The following is a 22,716-nucleotide window of genomic DNA, read 5'->3' as shown; positions in this document are numbered from 1 at the left end:
TAATGGGAGAACGGCGAGGAAAGGATGGATTAAAGCAAAAACAAAAGCCCCGTTAGAACTAACACCTAATCCTATAGCTCCATGGCTAGCATGGAGTACTCCTGATGGGATCATCTAAGGTCTAGATTTGAGTAGTGCCAGCACTCCACTTCTGCCACCTCCAGAACATGTGACTTCTGTCTTGGACGTGTTCCACTGTGTTCTTGCAGCTTTCCTCAGTGGATAAGTACAATTCTAGAATCTCCAATATCCTGGTCCCTCCACTATAACTTGGGCTTCATCTTTCCAGCTCCATGCAATGGCTTCTCTGGGTCTTCTTCCAGGGAATCCAACAATCATAGCCAGTGCCTGGATTCATGGGCTTTCTGTAGCCTTGAAACAAGTCTTCCTGGGTCACTCCCACTTGCTTCTTCTATACCTGCAAAAGCAGAACCCCAGTGAATGCCTATGCTGAATCCTGCTTCCAGCTTGATATGTAGCCTGGTCCTATTAGATCACAGTGTCAGTGGCCTTTGTGTGCCTTTAATGCTGACCTAGAGGAAATGTTTCCCATGCATCCATTCTGGAGCAAGGAGCCACTGTGATGGTATTCTTAGTTTAGGCTCTCTTTTCCTTGCCAAACTGTACATTTTTCTTATCTTTGTGCTTTACTTGTTGCTCCTTCTCACTAGCATGGAATCCCAGCCTGAATGTTATCTTGTCTGAAATTTCCCTCTGCTGAACAAACTAGTTCATCACTTTTTGTCCATTACTTTTGAATTCGGCTTTACTCAAGTTCTCTGGCATTGGCAAATTAAAGCCATATAGCACACATACATTTTTTTTTTAATTAGAACTAACCAAATTTAAAACTCCTTGTTTTATAAAAGACTCAGAACAAAAACCAAATCTATAGAATGGGAGAACATATTTGAAAATATATAACAACATATTGTTTTTTTTAAAGTATTATTCTTCCACACAGAGTCAATACAATTCTCATAAAATTCCAACAATGTTCTCTATAGAAATTGTTTTAGGAAAAAAATCCTAAACTTCCAATGGAAGTACCAAAGACCTTGAATTAGGCAAAGCAATCTTGAGAAGAAAGAATAGTGCTAGAGGTATCCCAATATCTAATCTCAAATTATGTTACAAGGTCACAGGAAAAAAACATCCCAACACCGATGTGGACTAGAAGAAAGGACCATAAATAAACCCATGCAGCTACAACCACTTGATTTTCAACAAAGGTACAAAACACATACAAGAGATAGTGCTGAGAAAACTAAGTTAAAGAAACTATATTCATGTCTCTTACTCTGGACAAAAATGAATTCAGCGTGGATCAAATTCTAACAGCACTACAGAAAATCACAGGCGACATATTTCAAGAGTCCATAAATTCCAGCAGGGTAAGCACCTTGCCTCTATTGCATCAGGAGGGGCTCAGTGTGGTAGAGGAAATAGTTATGTAGTATTCAGCGAGATGTTGGAGTTGTAACTGAGGAAAATCAAAGCCCAGAAAAACAAATAAGTCATCACTGTAACTCATATAATAATAGTGCTTACTGTTCTCGGACTTTTGGTTTTGATTTCTAAGATTAGGCACAGGTGAAAACTTTTTGAAAGGGCCTAAACTGTCACAGGAAATAATCCCAAAAATCCACAAGTGAGATGCCATGAAATTATAAAGCTTTTATAGAACAAAGGAAAAACTGTATAGAGACAGCCGATAGGATGGAAGAAAATTGTTGCCAGCTATACATACAAGAGGGGATTGATTATCTAGAATCTACAGAGTTCCAAAAATCAAATTCCAGAAATATAAGGCAAATGAATTGAACAGACGACTACCAAAAGAAGAAAGAACATTTTTGTCGGACAGGACCATGGCTCTAACCCTCCCTGAGGACTTATGTGTAGTTAATGCTGATGGAGGAAGGAGAGATTTTTCTCAGTCCTGTAGCTACTGGCAAGGTATTCATGGTCCCCCACCCCCAAACAAACACTTGCTGATGGATGCTCCTCTAAAGACCCCTAGTGAAACACAGTGACTTACATATGAAAGAAGAAAGGCAGCTAGCTAGGAAGGAAGGGGATGAGCAGGAGTAGGAGTGGGGCAAAGAAGGGAACAGGGTAAAGATGCTATGTACATGTATGAAAATGGTCACGCTGAAATCCATTACTATGTGGAAGGAATATATGATGTTAACACTTTAAAAAGAGACCATGGATGAGAAAAAGGTTTGAAGAAAGGAGGACGAGGAGGACAATAGAATATGTAAGACATGAGAGTTGAAAATGGAATAATGGATGGCATGTGCAAGTTGGGAATGAGGGGAATATCAATGAAAACAAGCTGTTCTAAAACACCCTAAAGAAAATTATCACTTTATACGTTAATTAAAAAACTAAATCAAGGGGCCAGCAAGATGGCTCAGCGGGTCAAAGCACTTGCTACCAAGCCTAGTGATCTGAATTCAATGTCTAGGACCCAAGTTAGGAGAAAGTTGATTCCAGTAAGTTACTCTCTTACCTCCATATGTATGCAATGCATATGCATACACAAGCTCAGACAAATAATATACAAATATACAAATAAATTAATCAACACAATTTAAAAACTAATTAATTTAAAAGTTCAATATTCTTGCCAGGCAGTGCTAGCACACACCTTTTATATCCCAGCACTCAGGAGACAGAGACAAGTGGATCTCTGAAACTGAGGCTAGCCTGGTCTACAGAGTGAGTTGCAGGTTAGCCAGAGCTACACACAGAGAAACCCTGTCTCGAAAAACAAACAAAAAGTTCATTATCCTTAGGATGAAAGAAATGCCAATTAGACTTGTATTGAGGTTGAGGTGATACTTCAGTCAGTAAAGAGGATGTTACAGCCCTTGGAACCCATATCAAAGAACCAGTAGAGGTATGTGCTTACAATCTCAGAGCTCTGTGAAGGCAGAGCTAGGAGGCTCACTGGGACTCAACCGGGGAATTGCAGGCTCACTGAGAGTTCCTCTCTCAAAAACTGCAATGAAGAATGTGACGGTTGGAATGAGAATAGTCCCCACAGGCTCATCGTATCCAGATGCTTGATTATAGTCAGTGGAAGAGTTGGGGGAGAATCAGGAAGTGTGGCTTTAATGGAGGAGGTGTGTCACTGAGGGTGGGCTTTGAGGTTTCAGAAGCCCATGCCTGGTCCCTTTCCCTCCTCTTTTCCCATGCACCTTGTAGATAATATGTAAGCTCTTAGCTCCAGTGCCATGCCTGCCTGCTGCCTTGCTCCCACCATGATGGCTATGAGCTCACCTTTTGAAACTGTAAGCAAGTCCCCTTTATTTTATAAGTTGCCTTGCTCCTGGTGTCTCTTCACAGCAATGGTAACTAACGGTAACTCAGTAACTAAGAAATCACCCAATGTCAACCTGGCCTACACACACACACACACACACACACACAGTGGGGAGACAGAGATAGAGAGACAGAGAAAGGGGGAGACAGAGACAGAGATACTCACACACACAACTGGCATACACATTGAAACACACACACACATCACACGTACGTACCCCAAAATAAATAAAATATTTCATCATTTTTCTGAGCATCCATAGGCTGCCAAATTTCTTCTTTCTTTTTCTAGATTTGCAAGATTCATTACCTCTAATATCATAGACAATAGCATTATAGCTCATGCCAAAATGAAGCTTATCTTAAGACATACCACAACTTTCTGGCATTAACATTATTGTTAGTGGCACTTTAAACAGTGAAGTCACCAACAAAAGAAGCAAAAAGTAACATTAAAATGACCATGGAAAGGACACTTACAGTGTGATAACAGATATGGGAAAAGAAGTGTGTTCTCTATGCAACCTTAGCTGAGAACATCTAGTGCCTGGCCCTCTGTGCAGGTCCATGAATTACCATGAAAGTACTGCAAGTACTAACCAGAGAAGTACAGATAAATTTTAGCAAATAGTCCAAGCTATAATTATGAAATTATTAAACAATGAGGATCAACTCTATATATAATAAAATATGTACCATTAAAATTATGAGCAAAAATTGCTAATTATTTCTCTTTTTAATTTTTATAGACAGATCCTTCCTGTGTCTTATGCTAATTTACAGATCTTAGCATCCATATCATATTTTGTATTTTTAACAAAATTAGTAATACATGTAGGTTCATTGTGCTGGTCTGTGTAATTTTATGTGTAATCACAATTTTCCATAATAGATGTTTTTCATGTGTGATTACAATTTTCCATAATAGATGTTTTTTTACAGAGGCTTATTGTTATACTGAGCTGCTTTTCCACTTTCCCTTGTGTACTGGCTAGTTTTGTGTCAACTTGACACAGCTGGAGTTATCACAGAGAAAGGAGCTTCAGTTGAGGAAATGCCTCCATGAGATCCAACTGTAAGGCATTTTCTCAATTAGTGATCAATGGGGAAAGGCCCCTTGTGGGTGGGACCATCTCTGGGCTGGCAGTCTTGTCTATAAGAGAGCGGGCTGAGTAAGCCAGGGGAAGCAAGCCAGTAAAGAACATCCCTCCATGGCCTCTGCATCAGCTCCTGCTTTCTGACCTGCTTGAGTTCCAGTCCTGACTTCCTTGGTGATGAATAGCTATATGGAAGTTTAAGCTGAATAAACCCTTTCCTCCCCAACTTGCTTCTTGGTCATCATGTTTATGCAGGAATAGAAACCCTGACTAAGACACCTTGACACATTTTTTTCCTCATTAGCATGTGGAAGTCTGCAGATATCAGTCAAGGCCTTTTTATGTTAGTTATCTACTACAACCCAACTTAAAGCCTCTACCATTCTGAAAACCCACAGAGCCCAGACTAGCTCAACTCTGCGGAGGTATGGCTTTATGTACAGAAACGGCTTTAGTAAAAGGGAGTCCAGTTGTTAACCCACAGGTACGGATACCAATTACTACCTGGCTTCTAAGCAATCCTGATAAGGAACATGTCAACCATTCTTGGGAAACCAATTAATTCCTACCTAACTTTTATATATTCTTTTGACTCTAGTACATGAGAGCAAGCATTGGAAAGCAAGCATCTCTTGATTTAAAAGCTGAAATATACAGAGATCAGTTCCATCACCAGAGTTGGGATCTCATCTTCCCTTCTTAGATATCTCATATGGATGGCATCAGCTATCTCTCCCTCTTTTGCATCTTGATTCTTCTTCCTCCTAGCTTTTCCCTATTTGCATATGCACATTTCCAAGCACATACCATCGTTATAGAAAAGTCCTCTATTAATATGTACACATTCCCAAGTATCTATCATTATTATTTCTAAAAAATCCCCTCAGGGGCTGGGGAGATGGCTCAGCAGTTAAAAACAGACTGCTCTTCCAGAGGATCTAGGTTCTATTCCTAGCAACCACATGATGGCCCACTAATATCTGTAGTTGCAGTACCAGAGGACTCAACACCCTCTTTTGGCCTCTAGTGGTACCAGGCATGCATGTGGTGCCCAAACATATATTTAAGCAAAACACCTTGTACATTAAAATAAAAATAAGGATATAAATACATTATTCCAAACTACTAATTAGGAAAAATACTCCCACAATTGCATGTGAGCTTCCAGATGCTAACAGGCCATTCCCTTAGGTTGTAAATTTACTCTGCTTCCTATCTACTAGGCCACTCCATGGTCCCCAGCTGGTTGGTAATTGGTCTGGAGGGGCCCGGATGGTCTCTTTCACATGCCTGTTCAGATCTAAAGATCTGGGCTTAGCCAGGGTGCTCCCTTTCCATGCCATCTCAGGTCTCCTTCACTTGTCCTGATTAGCAAGATAGCTAGACTTCTTATATGGTTGTTCAAGGCACCAAAAGGCCACAGTGAAAGCTGTGAGGGAGTTTACGACCTACTGTTTTTTAAGTGTTTGGGGGGAAACTTCATACAAGAGTATTCTCTCTCTCCTCTCCCTGTTCCCCCTCCCCAAATGACAGCCTCTCTTTTAATTATTAGTTACAACCTCTGTGAAAGCTCATCCCTAAAGGAAACTGATTCACCCTATTTCATCAGCCATTGCCACTTGCACCTTGTGATCTAGGGGTGGGACCATGTGGTATTTCCCCTAGTGACATGTCAACTGTGCTGTCCTTATGCTGATCTTGTTTAGGCAAACATATTGTTAAGAGTTCATGGTTACATTTTCCTCTGTGTGTACACATGTGTATGGGACACTATAAAACAACAGATATCCTGGTCCTGTGGTTCTTACTTCCTACCTCATCTTCATGTTCCCTTATCCTTAGGTATGGGGTTCCATTTAAGATATATCTGTTGGCCAGGCAGTGGTGGCGCATAACTTTAATCCCAGAACTTGGGAGGCAGACGCCAAGTGGATTTCTGAGTTCAGGGCCAGCCTGGTCTACAGAGTGAGTTCCAGGACAGCCAGGACTGCACAGAGAAACCCTCTCAAAAAACAAACAAACAAAAAAAACCAACAAAAAACAAACAAACAAACAAAAAGGATATATCTGTTTAAGTTGGGCATCCCACAGTCACTTACTCTGCATTCTGACCAGTTGTGGATCTCTATATCTCTATATTAAACTTTATCTGTTGTAAAAGGAAGCTTCTTTTTATATGTTTGTTTGTTTATGTGTATGCACACACATTGCCTATGTATACAGGGTCTCATTATGTAGCACTAGTTGGCCTAGAATTCAATAGGTAGGTAGACATAACTGACCTAATCTAATAGAGCTCCACCTTCCTTTGCCTCCCAAGTGCTGGGATTAAAGAAATGCACCACTACACGTGGCTACAGGGCTCTTCGATGAGGGGTGTGAGCTACACTTATCTGTAAACAAGCAGCATCACTTCCATACATACTATCAGTTAAAACTACTTATAGAACCCACCAAATTTGAGAGCAAGGGACCACACAGGGGGATGGCTATTGGGAAGAACGGTTAGCAGGGGCTACATGATGCAGTTTACCACCCCCATAAAATCCAGAAGCTGTTGCAAAATGGCTGTGCTCCTGGACACTGCAGTCCAACTACAAACGTGAGATGAAAATAAACCTTTTGCTGTTAGACCTGATATGTTCTGTGTACAATGCTTGCTTTTATAGCATTAGGCTCTACTGAACACCAATGAGTTGGACATCTCCTTTACTTCTACATACAACCTTTTCTAATTCCCCTTTTACTTTTATAGCTACTTCACAATTTCCCAAACTGACCTACTTAGTATTCTCTCCCCTCTCTCTCATCAATTCTCTTCTCCCTTGGCACATTCTATCTGGCCATCTCATTCATAGCCACAGGTTCATCTACCACTTCTCTACTGGGCATTCTTCAATACAGATCTCTATTCCAGAGTTCTCTCCAGTTTTCCAAATTCCTGTGCATTTACCTAGATGCCTCACAGATATTTCAAACAGGGCCAAAGCTGAAACCTCTTCCTCCTTAAACTTGCCTTTGTCTTATCTTTTTAATCCTATATTTACCATATGTTGCTGTGCCCCAAGGAGAAGTTTGGGTTTCCTTAACAGTCCTTTCTATATGCTATGTCACTCATCCCTATTCAAGCTTTTAAATAACCTATCTATTTATCTCCTCCTTCTATCTATCATAGACACCAGGTCTGGCAGAGGGTTGTATGGGAGTCTTGCTCTGTCCATCTGACCTACAGCTGCACAGAAAGTATTGTTTACTACAGCTAATTTAGCATCACCTTTAAAAATTCAGCAATATTAGGGTCAGGGATACTTGGTCCTTGGAGGTCCTCATGGAAGAGGTATTAGATTACCTGCTATGGAATTTACCTGTTTATGGTGAGACAATCTGAATTCATGAGAATCCCTAAGTGGAAAGTTACCAAGCTTCTCATTCCTCCAAGTATGCCAACTGACAATATCATCACCTTCACCTTACATGCTTATAAACCCTGTCTGTATCAAGTCACATTAGCTGAATCAAACATGTAGATCCCAGATGGGTGGCTATTGTTGTGATAAAATACTATGACCAAAAAAGCAAGTGGGGAGAAAAGGGTTTATTTGGCTTACATGTACACTGGCTTACGTGTTCATCACTGAAGGAAGTCAGGACAAGAACTCTACAACTGGGTAGGAACCTGGAGGCAGGAGCTGATGCAGAGACCATGGAAGGGTGCTACTTACTGGCCTATTCTCCGTGGCTTGCTCAGCCTACTTTCTTATAGAACAAATGACTACCAGCCCAGGGCTGGGTCCTCCCACCTCAATCACTAATTAAGAAAATGACTTACAGCTGGATCTTATGGAAATGTTTTCTAAATTGAGGCTCCTTCCTCTCTTATGACTCTAGCTTTGGGTCAGGTTGACATAATACCAGTCAGCACACTAGTATACATTTTTACTGTGCCTCCAGAGTATTTGTGCTGTGTGTGCCTCAAGTTATATAACACAGCCCACACAGGTTGTAATTTCCACTCAGTGCTCCTATGAAATTGACTTTTGTTCATATACAACAACTGTATACTTTGGAGAAAAATATATTTTTAAAAAAAGGTTACATGCAAGTATTGTCAAGTAACCTAAAACAGTAAGAAAGTGACAGAAAAATGGCACTTCAAAGAAAAGGTCAGAACTGGACAATGCCCCCTCTTTTAAGGCATTTTAGCCACAACATAGCCCCAAGTCACATTCCTCATTGGTGCCTTAAACTGGACCTTACTGACCTGAAGATTGGAGGACAGAGTTCAGGGTTTTCATACAAGCTGAGAAGTGTGGAAGGTAAAATCCTAGGGTGGAGGGAGCCTGAGAGGGAGGGCCCAAATGCTGCATAGAAACCACCCAGGTTTCTTGCTGACCTCTGAATTATGCACACATAATAACATCGCTAAATAGCCCAGATAAAGCTAAGTGAACTCATTTGCAGTTTTTTTTTTTTTCCACAGAAGCGGAGTGTAATGTCTAAGTTCGGTCTACTTGACTCCCTACTAAAACATAAACAAATATCAATGCTCTTCCTATGGACATAAGGGTATCCATTTCAAACAGTCTTAGACAGTATCCATGAGACAAGCCAGAATGGTTGGATTTACACAGGAAACTGGAAACTGTGACTAGTATTGAAAAATAAAGGCACTCAGAAAGCCAGATCACAAGATGACTAACATGCCAGATTAGCAGACAAGGATTTCTAAGCAGCTTTGTAAACAATGCCAAAAGGTAGAGAGGGAAATATGCTCATCTGAATAGTAAAAGTAATCCTGCAACCATATAAAGATGACCAGTCTGAAGATGCGGGGAGCTATTTAACTATCTAGAAGAGGACAAAGCAAACCTAGCCAGGGCTACAGCAGCCCCTGATGTTGTGCCTCTTGTGGCTGTCACTTTTCAGGTAGACTAATAGATCTGCAAATTGTCTTCTTGCTTCTAGTTACTATTTACTATTACCCTCTGACACATAAATGCTAAACATGGCTACACTGATTCCAGAACTGTCCTGCAAAATAGCGCTTTAATCAGAACTCTGTTGATTGCAAGTGACAAAAACACAACTTAAACTCAGGCAAAAGAAAGAATCTATTGGATGTCTCATAGGTCATCCATCATAGATGGATGGTACAAGCATGGCTGGAGATTTGAACACCAATGGGAAGCTCCAGTTGCTCAGCCCCAAAATGACATTCTTTTAGACACGTTTCTTTCCTATGGCTGGAAAAAGGAGGCTGGGCCGTACAAGAGAGAAAGAGAGAAAGAGAGAAAGAGAGAGAGAGAGAGAGAGAGAGACAGAGAGAGATATTACTTAGGTGCCTAATACAAACTAGAACACAATATTTTTCTCCAATTAAACCTCAGAAAGACAATCAAAAGGAAGATTTCTGACAGTCTGACCTAGATAGCATAGGCATATGTTAACCAACTATGGTTAGGGAGACAAGACACTATGATTGGAAAACACCACTGGAATTGCAGAGCTGGACACAAGAGTGCTATTACAAGAAACAGTGGAACTTTAACTCATTTTCAGACCAAGCGATAGCTCATGGTGGCAAGGTATGACCCCATGCCTGACCACTGGACTTCAATCTCCAGGACCCACATGGTGGAAGGAGAGAACACACTATAATAATGGTAAAGGGGGAGAACTGACTTCCACAAGCTGTCCCCTACCTCTACCTATGTACACACAAGTCTAACAGGTTTCCTGTGTTTTCGACTTTAAGTGGTGGCAATTGCATGTTCTGGGCAATGTTCTAGGTAATATCAGAGTCCTGAATTACTTTTTTTTTTTTTTACAGCAGAGACAGCTGGTTATCTCCCATGTTGTTCTCTTTCCTCATGCTACATTTTGATGGTTTCAGTGTGAATGTGCACGCTGTAGGTGTTTCTAGTATCCTGAGGACAAATAGCACATTTGTGGAGATTAATAGGACAGTAAACCCTTAAGAAATGAGACAGTAAACCCTTAAGAAATGAGAAACAAGGGCTGGAGAGATGGCTCAGCAGTTAAGAGCACTTACTGCTCTTCCAAAGGTTCTGAGTTCAAATCCCAGCAACCACATGGTGGCTCACAACCATCCGTAACAAGATCTGATGCCCTCTTCTGGTGTGTCTAAGAACAGCTACAGTGTACTTACATATAATAAATAAATAAATCTTAAAAATAAAAAAGAAATGAGAAATAAATTCTCATCCTGTTTGACCCATTGTAATTTGGATATCTGACAACTTATACTTGAGCCTGTTAAATCATAATATTCTTACTTCCCACAGCTAATCAGACCTAGAAGCATAGCCCCGTAATTTCAGCTACTTGGAGGACTGAGGCAGGAGGCTAGCAAGTTGAAGGCCTGCTGAAGTTACAGAACAAATTCAAAGTCAACCTATGATAGTCAGTGAGATCTTTTCTAAAAATAAAAGAATAAATAAAGCAGGGCTGAAGGTAAGGTCAGTAACAGAGGACTTGCAGAAAGTCATAGGTGTAATCTATTAGAGCAGGTAGCCAAACCACAAAACAGAACTCCTTGAGGACAAAGATTATGACTTCCTAACCAGGAGGACTAACTGATTCAATACTCTGCTTTCCTCTACATAAAATGCCTCGCAGTTCACACTTCAAGTGAATCCAACATATAAACCTTGACTGGATCGTGATTTAAATAAAGCAACTGCAAACTTTTTTTTTTAAATGACACAACCAAGTAAGTCTGAACACGGGCCAGATATTGGATTATTACTCCGGATTTTAAATTTCCTATCAGTATTGCCATTTTAAATGTCTGCATCTTCTAACACTATGGAAGAAAGTATTCTAAAATGAACGTTACCTTCAGGTTGCCTGAAAATAATACAGGGCTGAGGACCTACGACACTTATACTTGAAATAATACTGGCAATGCCTAGTAAATAATTGCTAAATTAAAGTGATATATAAAACAACAAATTAATCTTTCAGGGTCTCATATTTTTATAGTAATTAAGGTAAGTTATAATACTCTACTTCTAACTAGAGTATCTGGTGACTCAAAAAAAAAATGTTAATTTTGCTTTCCTCCTCATCCTTTAAGTCCATTCCTATGGTAGCAAATCCAGGGACAATCAGGGATGCAGGAACTAAAATCCTAACAGCTGAAGAACTAGAAGTACTCTGTGCATCATTTCTCTCTTCTACCTGGTAACACAGCAGGTACAACAAGCAGTACATGGCTCCCACAGCAGATACAGCTACACATGGCTCCCACAGCAGGTACAGCGGCACATGGCTCCCACAGAAGCCTTGGGCAGGAATGGAAGTGTTCTAAAACCAAGGGAATAAAGAGAAATAAAATCACCACTTGATCTTTTATAGTCTTGACAGAAAACCAGATACAGACATAAACATGGCCTCTAGGCTAGAGACCGAGGCTCGTTTGCCTGTGCTGCTTAAATCCATATGCAATTTCGCCACCTGGTGGCTACTTGGCATTATTTCATTCAGTGTCGCTACATTTTATTCTTAGAACTCTGGCCATACTTAGAAAATTCTAGAAGGGCACAAAGCCTTTGAGTGAAATTTTAAATGAGGCATTTAAGTTAATCACACTCTTCCTCATATCTTACCGAGTTTCCTCCAAAAAAAAAAATAATACTTATAATTGAGGGTGGAAACTGTTTATCAGCTGTACTCCCATATCCACAGACAAAGAAATTATCTGTTAGGTGCAAAACACGCGATCTTACTTGGTGCCAATGGTACTCATCCGATTTAGCCTCAGCTAAATTTTCAAGACATAAGAAGAAGCCACATTGAGCATTTTTTATTAGTTTAAATACTGACTACTGCTAAGAAGTTCTGACTCAGCACCCATACATAAAAAGATTATTTTCTCATATACAAATTTATTGTACCCAAAACAGGATAAAGCCTATGCACAGGTGCTTTCCAAATGGCAAAATAATAACATTCCCAAAACAGCAATGATGGAGTTGGAGAGCTATATTGGTAATGACGGACTTGCCTAGCAGGTGCTATGGGCTAGGCCAATTTCTGCACTGTGAATGATAGTAGACACACACGCACGCACACACACACACACAAGCTTACAATAATGTAATAATCGGAAAAGCAATTAAATAATGGTTAAAACACTGATATTTGTAGCCTTTTACCATTCCTTAGTCCAATATTTCCATCCCCTGGTCACTCTCGAAAACCTTACACATTGTGGAAACTACATGTTGACGTCACTGGGTATCTACCTAGAAAAGAAGAAAGCACAATAATAAATCTCTGTAAGCTTAGAACATGAACTTTAAGACATAAACTTTTACAATAAATGAAACAAGAGACACTATGTGGCTTATCATCACGAGGTCTACTGGTAGTAGTATTCTATAGCAAATATCTTTGAGTGCTCGCTAACGAAATAATCCAACAATGTACTAGGAATCTATTCTTGTTAACAGAAATAATGAAGCACCCATAAAAGCTATTGACATATGCAAATTATAAAATAATTTAAAAGTGAACTGAAGTCAAGTATGGTGGTATAATTCTAGCATTGGAGAGGCAGAATCAGGGATACAGTGAGTACAGGCCAGTCTGGCTACACTGAAAGGTCTTGCCTCCCAGCACACACACACACACACACAGACACTGGCTACACTGAAAGGTCTTGCCTCCAACACACACACACACACACACACATACACACACACACACACACACACACACACACACGCACATGCACGTGCCTGCAATCTAAATTCTACCACAGTAAGAGAATAAAATGTCCATACATGTTATTGGAAATATTATATTTCCCTCTCAAGTAATGATTAAAAAGAAAGCAAACCCAGCCTTGTAACATCTAGTAAATAAGCACTGTGACTAATGAAAATCTAAGTTATGTCCCCCAGACGCTTCCCAGGAGACTCTACCAGTCCGACCTCACAGCCAATTTCCAGTGAAAGGGCTGCAAAGTCAAAACTTCTCCCAAGTTTGCTTTCCCTCCTCACCCAGCCAGTCTGTGGGAGTAGGTGTGCATTAGGCAGAGGACTAGTGCACAGAGGAGAAAAAGACATCACTCACGATGGGCATTGGAATGATTACCTTTCAAGAGGGTGTGTGCGTCTCTGTGTGTGTGTGTGTGTGTGTGTGTGTGTGTGTGTATCTCCTACTGACTGGCTTGTAATGAGGTTATTACACACCTTAGAAATCTAAAACCTCTAACACACTGTACACCCAGTTTATAGATCCTCCAGCTATAAGGCCTGGCTTTGGGCCTAAATGCTTGCATGTATTATTAATACAAAAACCCATCTGTATAAAACAGGCAAATTAATGTATATAGAATTTTGGCCAAAGCTGAGGAGAAATCCTCGATGCCTCTGCCTCGCCCTTAGCTATGTTAGAACTTACAAAAAAGATTAACCAAGGGTTGGAGGTACAGCTTAATGGTAGAATGCTTACCTAGCATATATGAGACCCTAAGTTAAACACAAGTCATCTAAAAAAAAAAAATTAAAAAGATGAAGCAAAAAATCAGGAACTATACACATGAAGATTTAGCCATAGGCCCCAGGAGCCTGCACTTACCTGAACAGGAAACTCAGTCTTCCTCCTAGTGTTAAATACCAGAGCTCTTCTACAGAGACTCTCCACCCCCAACCTGGCCTTTCTGGAAGGGTCTTTAGTTCTTAAAGAATGGCTTTAATCTTAGCATCTTCCTGGTCCTGGGACAAAGGCAGAAGAGACCTACCTAGGCCAGTTTGAATGGCCTGTTGTTATTTGTGTCCTGGGGGCTGGATTTAATTTGTGCTGCAATCTGGGGAGAGATCTGGCAGGGAGCCAGATGGGAGCCTCTAATCAATGTGTCCTGACCTTAACTTCCTTTTCAGTTGGTGGGAGGGTTTCACAAGTTGCTGGAACTGTGGGTTGCTTCCTTCTAGAAACTGTTTAAGGCTACTCTGTGAAAGGAAACCTGAAATAAAGATCTGCTGCAATTGCATTCCTGACTGTGTGGCCCTGAGTTTTAAAAAATAACTGTAACTTCTGATGATAATTAATCTTACAATTAATCTTTCTCTGTCAAGTATTGTCACAAATGTATTTTTGACATAATTTACCAGAAATTAGAAATACCCCTTTCATGTTATTGATGCCATAAGTGGGAACAAGAGTCCCATTGTAAATGACTACCACTTGAGTATATAACTCAGCTAGGGAGTTTCATTGGAAATGGGTAATGTATGATTTTAAGCGTGTATGGTTTTAGGCAAAGTTGAAGGAAAACTCCTTTGTTTAATTTAAGAAGAGTATCTTTGTCCCCTCATTGAAGCATGCACTAAAGGACAACAGGAATGGTCCCTTTTTAGTACAGTCAAACAACACCAACAACTGAAAAACAGACCTAAAAAAGTAGTGGAGAAAAAAAAATGACACTGGTCTGTACAATTAATTTGAGGGGGAGATTTAACCAAAAAAAAAAAAAAAATCAATGAGGAGACAAGGAGCAGCATAAACAAATGGGAGTGAACAGCCCAGAGAGCTGAGCAAGAAGCCAACCTCGGGGGCACAAGGAAGTCTCTACAAGCCACACATGGAATAAAAGGCTAGTTCTAAAATCTATAAAGAACTTGGTTGCACTAGGTGGCAGTGGTGGCTCATCCCTTTAATCCCAGCACTCAGGAGGCAGAGGCAGGTAGGTCTCTGAGTCTGAGGTCAACCTGGTCTACAAAGTGCGCTCCAGGATAGCCAGGGCTGCACGGAGAAACCCTGTCTCAAACAGAACTCAGTTGCAATAAAACAATGACGCAACTTAATAATATAGACTTCAATAGACATTTCTTGAAGAAAGACATACATACATATGGTCAAGAGACACATGAAGAATTGCTCATAAATGATACTGATAGGGAGGATTCCATGTCTCCCCTGTCTGTTCAAGAGCTCATGGATCTATCACCTCCGTCCCAGGAGTTTGGGGCTGAAAGGTGTGTGTTATCACACCAGGCTATAGTAAGTCCCAATTATAAGCACTCCTCCTGGGATTCATTTCCCTTCGATAAGCAAAGACATCAGTAGCAAGACCACCGAGCCTTTCACTGGAAGTTGTTGAACTCCTTTTTCTTCTGTGTTCCCCACTTGCCTTTACAGAAAACTTGATGGCTTAAGCCTGGCTTAACCTATATACGACAACTGCTATCCTGCACATTCTACCGATGCCCTGAGGAAACTACACAGAGATTCAAGGTGATTGCTCTGGCTTCTGAAGGCACAGCCCCAGTCAAGACAGTTTTAGTGTGTGTGTGTGTGGGGGGGGGGGGTTACCTTTTGCTGTTGTGTTAGCCTGTGACACTGTGAGTGGTCTTCCATTTCCTCTGGTGCTGTTTCTCCTCTGTACACTAGTCCTCTGCCTAATGCACACCTAGTTCCACAGACTGTCTATGTGAGGAGATAAAGCAAACTTGGGAGAATTATGATTTGCAGTGAACTCTCTATGGCTTGGAACCACTTCTACCTTATAAGGGAGAAATGCTCCCTCTGGTGGCCTAGCTAGGACCTGCTTGGACTAGTGTTAAAGACAGGAGGTATTGGGGACCTTTACTCTGCACTTTTGTTTGGATCTGGGAATCAAGGAATTCCTTAGCTCTTGGCATCAGCTTGTGTTGCAGGTTTTCATCAGACCCATGTAATGGCACTACTTAGACCTTGACATCGACCAGTGTTCCAATTGAAGCCTTAGAATGTTTGAGGCTTGCCAGCTCTGTGGAACTCTTCAACCAATCAGGGCTTTTAATCTTTCTTCCGGCTCAGCCCCTCCACCCTCCCGACTTCCAGAACCCAGTTCTTCCTGCCTACGGGGAAAGTAATTACAGAGCAGGGCTTAACGGCAGCTGTGACCCTGTAGCTATTCAGGGACAGATCCTCAAGATAGATCCCTGTTGAAGATACCTTCTTGGGGATGCACCTAATGGCCGCTCAATCTTGATAAACGGAGATGCACATCCTAGCACACCAATTTTGCTTATCTCAAACAGGCCTGCATAGCTCACTACTCATCTCTGAGGTATTTTGGAGGAATCAATCCCTGAGCTAAGTTCTGCTCTCTGGTTTAATGTCTCCTGAGCAAAGAGGTTAGTGAGGCCTTTATAACATCCAGTCTATCAGTTTGAATTTCTTCTGCATCAGTCTCCGGGATAAGAATTGTTGGTGGGGCTGGAGAGATGGCTCAGTGGTTAAGAGCACTGACTGTTCTTCCAAAGGTTCTGAGTTCAAATCCCAGCAACCACATGGTGGCTCACAACCATCTGTAATGAGATCTGACGCCCTCTTCTGGTGCATCTGAAGACAGCTACAGTGTACTTACATATATAAAATAAATAATTTTTTTTTTATAAAAAGAATTGTCGATGTGCGAATATGAGGACCCTGGTTCAAATCCCTAGCACCCAACAGGAGGATCCTTGGAGACCTGCTGCCAGCCAGCCTAGCCCCAGGTTTAGTGAGACTCCCTCATCTCAAGGAATAATGTCCAGAGTGAAGAGCAGGACATTCTAAATCCTCCCCTAGCCTCTACCCCAACACAAAGTTTTTAAAAAGATTCTGAAGATAAACTCCATTCATGTAGGGGTCGGGGAGGGGGGCAGCTGTTCATGGAAGCCAGAGGAGGATTTAGAATGTCCTGCTCTTCACTCTGGACATTATTCCCTTGAGATGAGGGAGTCTCACTAAACCTGGGGCTAGGCTGGCTGGCAGCAGGTCTCCAAGGATACTCCTGTTGGGTGCTAGGGATTTGAACTAGGGTCCTCATATTCGCACACCGACAATTCTTTTTATATAAAAAAAAAGATGTGAGTACATTGTTGCTGTCTTCAGACACACCAGAAGAGGGCGTCAGATCCCATTACAGATGGTTGTGAGCCACCATGTGGTTGCTGGGATTTGAACTCAGAACCTTTGGAAGAACAGTCAGTGCTCTTAACCACTGAGCCATCTCTCCAGCCCCACCAACAATTCTTATCCCGGAGACTGATGCAGAAGAAATTCAAACTGATAGACTGGATGTTATAAAGGCCTCACTAACCTCTTTGCTCAGGAGACATTAAACCAGAGAGCAGAACTTAGCTCAGGGATTGATTCCTCCAAAATACCTCAGAGATGAGTAGTGAGCTATGCAGGCCTGTTTGAGATAAGCAGAATTGCTGTGCTAGGATGTGCATCTCCGTTTATCAAGATTGAGCGGTCATTAGGTGCATCCCCAAGAAGGTATCTTCAACAGGGATCTATCTTGAGGATCTGTCCCTGAATAGCTACAGGGTCACAGCTGCCCTTAAGTCCTGGGCTGTAATTGCACTCCCTGCGGTCTTATCAGGAAAAGTGTGATTCAGCCAGGTGGGCAAGCTGAAAAGAACACTAGCATACTTTAAAACTCTGGCAAAATCCTTGCTGTGTGAATCACCCATCTGCCCAGGTGGCCAGACTTGCAGGCTCCTGCCTCTTAAATTGCTCAAAGCGGAAGCTGGGTCCTGGAGGACTACAGAGACTGTAAAATGAATAAGCCTAAGGTGTATATAAGTTAGTGAAATCTTCTATCGGGGCCTGCTCTTCTTTGGGCACTAGCAACAGCTGGCCAGACTTTTCCAGTAGAGATTTTCCTTTATCACTCTCTTAAGTGTGCAGGGTGATATTTCTCACTGTGAAGGCATATTATTTCTATAACAAGCTAACTCCCCAAACCCTCCTCGAAGTATCTTAAAGCACTATATCAACGAGTCCACTCAGACCCATTTCTGGGGTAGTTTGGTGTCCTGTCCACAGTAGGTTTTTCTTTTTCTTTTCTTTTTTTCTTTCTTTCTTTTGTTTTTTTTTTTTGTTTTTCGAGACAGGGTTTCTCTGTGTAGCCCTGGCTGTCCTGGAACTCACTCTGTAGACCAGGCTGGCCTCGAACTCAGAAATCTGCCTGCCTCTGCCTCCCGAGTGCTGGGATTAAAGGTGTGTTCCACTAACAGAAGACAGATGGCCCTCTAAAGTTTGTCAGTTCAGTTCCTGAGCTCCAAATGAGGGAGAGAAAAAAAAAGCTTTACTTCCTCTGCTACCCCAGAGCCTCAAATGCAACACTGAGCACAGGCTTGGCACTCAGAAGAATCTTCCCACCAGTAGTGGGAATCTGCAACCACTGGCCTAGAACACTGCATAAAATTCATCCGAATGGGATCCGCAGAGTACAGATGGACTCTGGGCGGCAACAACCTTCTCCAGAATCTCAGCGCTCCTTTCAACAGTGTGCCACCCTTCTCTTATCAAGAAAAACTGAGGGATGCTTTGTATCCAAGCACCCAAAACAGTGATGTGTCCTCTGCTGAAGCCGAGTTAGGCCCATCTCTTACATCCTCCATTCAGTGGTCCCTTCTCAATGTGGCCTTGAGAAAGAAAAAGGCCTCTGATCTCCTGCCAGGTCTTGTCTGCTCCAGCCTCTGATCCCTTCCAGAGGTGTAGCTACAAGTTTGCTTCAGACACAGCTTGAGGGAGCCACCTCCCAATTCTCTAGCCATCTCCAAACTCTAGCCAAGGCTCAACCCTGGGAGTTCCAGGGCATTGAAATGACCTGGAATTGGCTATAGGGCCAGAGCATTGGCCAACTTGTTCTTGTACTTGGAATCTTTTATGCTAAAACAAGAGCTGGGCCTGTCCCTTTCTCATCTGTTGAACCTTTCCCCCAATTTCTATTCTAAGCTGATTTGGAAGCTTACCAATCATTCTGATGTGAGAATTAGTTTTCTTATAAGAACAGTTTATTGTGATTCTTTTAAGCTGCTGGGCCAATCCTGACTTTCAATGTGCCATATCTGAATCTGTAACGTTCTACTGTTTCCCATTTTTGTGTCTCATACCTAATTCTCCCTGCATGCCTGAAGCACAGGGCCAGAATTTCTAGGTTGGACTCTTCACTTATTTTTGGATCAGAACCAGGACATCTTGAGCAAAACTTTGAAGCCTGCTATTCCATTGCTTCCTCTTCGGAAACATGGGCATACTAGCAATATATACCTCTAATGTGCTAATGAGAAAAGAAGCAATTAGCTGAACTAGAAATTGTAATTCATAAAAATGACAGGATTATCTCACAGAATATATATTGTTGGAGTACATAATAAATGATTAGAAGTAATCTAGGGGCTGTAGACAATGGAACAGTGCTTACACGTTTATCTTTCATTTAACCCCCAACAACATTTCAGTAATTGTTAAATACACTCTCCCACTTGTTTGTGTTTTTTAAATTAAATATAATTGATTGATTTAACTTTTTTAAATTTAAAAAATTTAATTCATTAAAAAGTCTGAACCAGTGGTGTAAAACTTTCTCCTTGTTTTGAACTGAAAGTTTCCACTTCTAGAGCTGAGACAGAAGGGTGTGGTTGTGTAGGACTTCAATCCCAGCCCTTGGGAAGCAGCAGCAGCAGGCTACCAGTGAGTTATAGGCAAACCTGGTCTCTACAGTCAATTTCACGTCATTTCAGGACCACATAGTGGGACTGTGTCTCAAAGGAAAAAGGACCTGACACAAGGTACAACATTTATAGATACTTCCTGTATGAAGTGAACCAAGCCAGGCTTTTAGAGAAATGCAAATACTGCATGTTCTTACCTTTGTGAAATCTCATTCCATTACAGTCAGAGACAGAAGCTAGAGGGGTGGTGACTAGGAAGTAGAAGGTGGGCGTGGGGTAGTGGAGAGGTGGTGGTCAAAATAAGACAAGCTTCAATTAGATAGGAAAAATGATTTTTAAAAATCAGTTTCACTTAATTCTTTTGTGTGTGTAGGTGCTCTGGCTGCCCCCACCGCATGTGTACCTGGTACCTGCAAAGGTCAGAAGAGAGCAGCGGATCCCCTGCAACAGGAATTGCAGACAGTTGTGAGTTCCCTTATGGCAGCTGGGAAATCAAACCTGGGTCCTCTTCAGGACCATTCAGTGTTTTAACTACTGAGCCATCTCTCCAACCCCAGAGGAAAGATTTTTGAGCTCTTATATCACTATAATCACGATGGTAATAAGAGAGTATTGAGCTTTGAAAATTCTGTGAGTCTATTTCTAATGTTCATATCTGATAAACTAAATATGTCAGATAATAGTTATATAAATTTGCTTGACTGAATCATTCCGAGACAAGCTTAAAAATCAGAGAAAAGTATGGAGGTGATGAGGGAAGAAGCACTTCCCCCAGAACCTGAGACTAAATGAGAAACCTCAGCACACTGATGAAATATAAGCTGCCTGCAGAAATAATGCCGTTTCCCAAAGACAGCTCAAACAAGGTTGGTAAAAACAACAAAGGAACTGGTTACCTGCAGCCTTGCTGGTTGTGATCGTGAATGTACCTAGACAAGCACTTGTTGCTACATACCCCAGACAGTACAGCTGATGAAACACTTTAACAATTACAACTGGAAAAGGAATTCATTTCAGTAAAATAAGAAAATTAGCTCATTGTTTTCTCATTTAATTTTGTGCCTAGCTCTTAAATGTTACTCAGTCCTGGAACTCATAAATTATATCCTCTGGGCAGTTTATGCATATATGACTCCTTTGAATGCCCCCATTAAATCTGCAGTATGTGCTAAATCAGTCTCCCTATTTCAAAGCTCTCTAGCAAGCTTTATTAAAGCTCATCCTGAAGTAGTTTTCAATGGCATTATCAAGTATCTGGGATGAATCTCACTGCCCGCATTGACAATTCCACATCGTACACGTGTAACATAACATTAAATTGAACCTCATTAACATGGAATTTGTTCATATCCATGGAGATGTAAATGAAAGTAAGTAAATTTTTTTTTATGCAATACACAACAAAATCCATCTGTCTTTTTCTCTGGGACAATTTCGCTCAGGTCTGACTGTTAGCAATGTACCTAACCATCCACAGAGATACCCTTTAGTAAGGAGCCCCAAGAAGTGCCAGACTTGTCAATGAAATGATCCAAGGCAAGAATCCTCCTGCGTGGTGCTAGGAGAAAGACCTGTTTGGTAACTTGAGTTTGACACAGGATAAAAAGACATGGAAATTATGGGGACACAAAAAGGCAAAGAAGGGGCTAGAGAGATGAGCCAACGGCTAAGAGCACTTATTGACCTTCCAGGGACCTTAAGTTCAATTCCTAGTAACCACATGGTGGATCACAACTGTCTGCAACTTCAATTATAAGGGTGCTGACTCCCTATCCCAGCTTCCAGGGGAACAAGGCATGAACATGGTATACAAACATACAGACAAAACATCCATGCACAGAAAATCCTTTTTACAGAGAATGAAGGCCATATCCTAGGATCTAGTTTGCCTTTCCTCTGAATGAGAGTCAAGAAATTTCAACACAACTGCTAAAGACAAAATGGCCTACAGAGAATTCTCTCGGTAGTTTTTCATAAAGTCATCCAATAAAGATTCACTGTTAAAAACAATAAGTAAGTGATACTTATTAGGGCCATAATTCTTGTAGCCTTGAGGTTTACTATATAGCACTTTTCCATAATCCTTAAATCAAAATAATGCACTATACCAACCTTACAAATTCATTTATCAACAGAAATGTTGTATAATAAAAGAAGTTTATATATTTTTAACTTGTGGTACATGCTTGTAGCCCTAACGCTTGGGAGGTGGAGACAGACGAATAAGAAGTCAAGGATATTTTCAGCTGTATATGGAGCTACTAGCCAGCCTAGTCTACACGAGACCCTGTTTCAAAAACCCAAAGGAACTTTTAATTTAATTCTAAGACCTACTTAATCTTTAAACCTTGTTGTAAATTCCATCCTTTAAAGATAGTCATTGTGAATTCAATTGAAGACTCAGACATAAATCTACACACTTATAGACACCTGATTTTTCTTTTATAAAGATGCCAGAAAAACACACTGGAAAAAAAAAGACAGCATCTTCAACAAAAGGTGCTGGTCTAACTAGATGTCAACATATAGAAGAATGCAAATAGATCCATACTTATACTATGCACAAAGCTCACCTCCAAACAGTTCAATGGTCTCAACATAAAACCAGATAAACTAATCTGATAGAAGAGAAAGTGGGCAATAGCCTTGAACATTTTGGCATAGGAGACAACTTCCTGAACAGAATATCAGTAGCATAGGATCTAAGATCAACAATTAATAAATGGAACCTCATGACACTGAAAAGACTCTATAAGGCAAATGACATCTTTGATAGCACAAAACAGCAGCCTACAGGAAAAAGATTTTCACCAACTCCA

At 41.1% G+C, this 22,716-nt stretch overlaps 1 long non-coding RNA gene across 8 annotated transcripts in view; it reads right to left on the bottom strand.

Annotated features, from left to right (window-relative positions):
- Positions 1-276: 276 nt before the first annotated feature.
- Positions 277-22,716, bottom strand: part of LOC110286852 (uncharacterized) — a 34,491-nt gene continuing 12,051 nt past the window's right edge. For all 8 annotated transcript variants that reach the window (XR_015047137.1, XR_003835706.2, XR_015047135.1 and 5 more), the window contains 3 exons: positions 12,611-12,700; positions 11,634-11,759; positions 277-418 (listed from right to left, as the gene is read on the bottom strand). This is a non-coding gene — a long non-coding RNA (uncharacterized LOC110286852). The remainder of the gene's footprint in view (positions 419-11,633; positions 11,760-12,610; positions 12,701-22,716) is intronic.

Source organism: Mus caroli, unplaced genomic scaffold (assembly GCF_978045245.1).
Source record: "Mus caroli unplaced genomic scaffold, Mus_caroli_1 scaffold_5, whole genome shotgun sequence".
NCBI lineage: Eukaryota > Metazoa > Chordata > Mammalia > Rodentia > Muridae > Mus > Mus caroli.
This window is presented reverse-complemented; position numbering and strand designations above follow the sequence as displayed.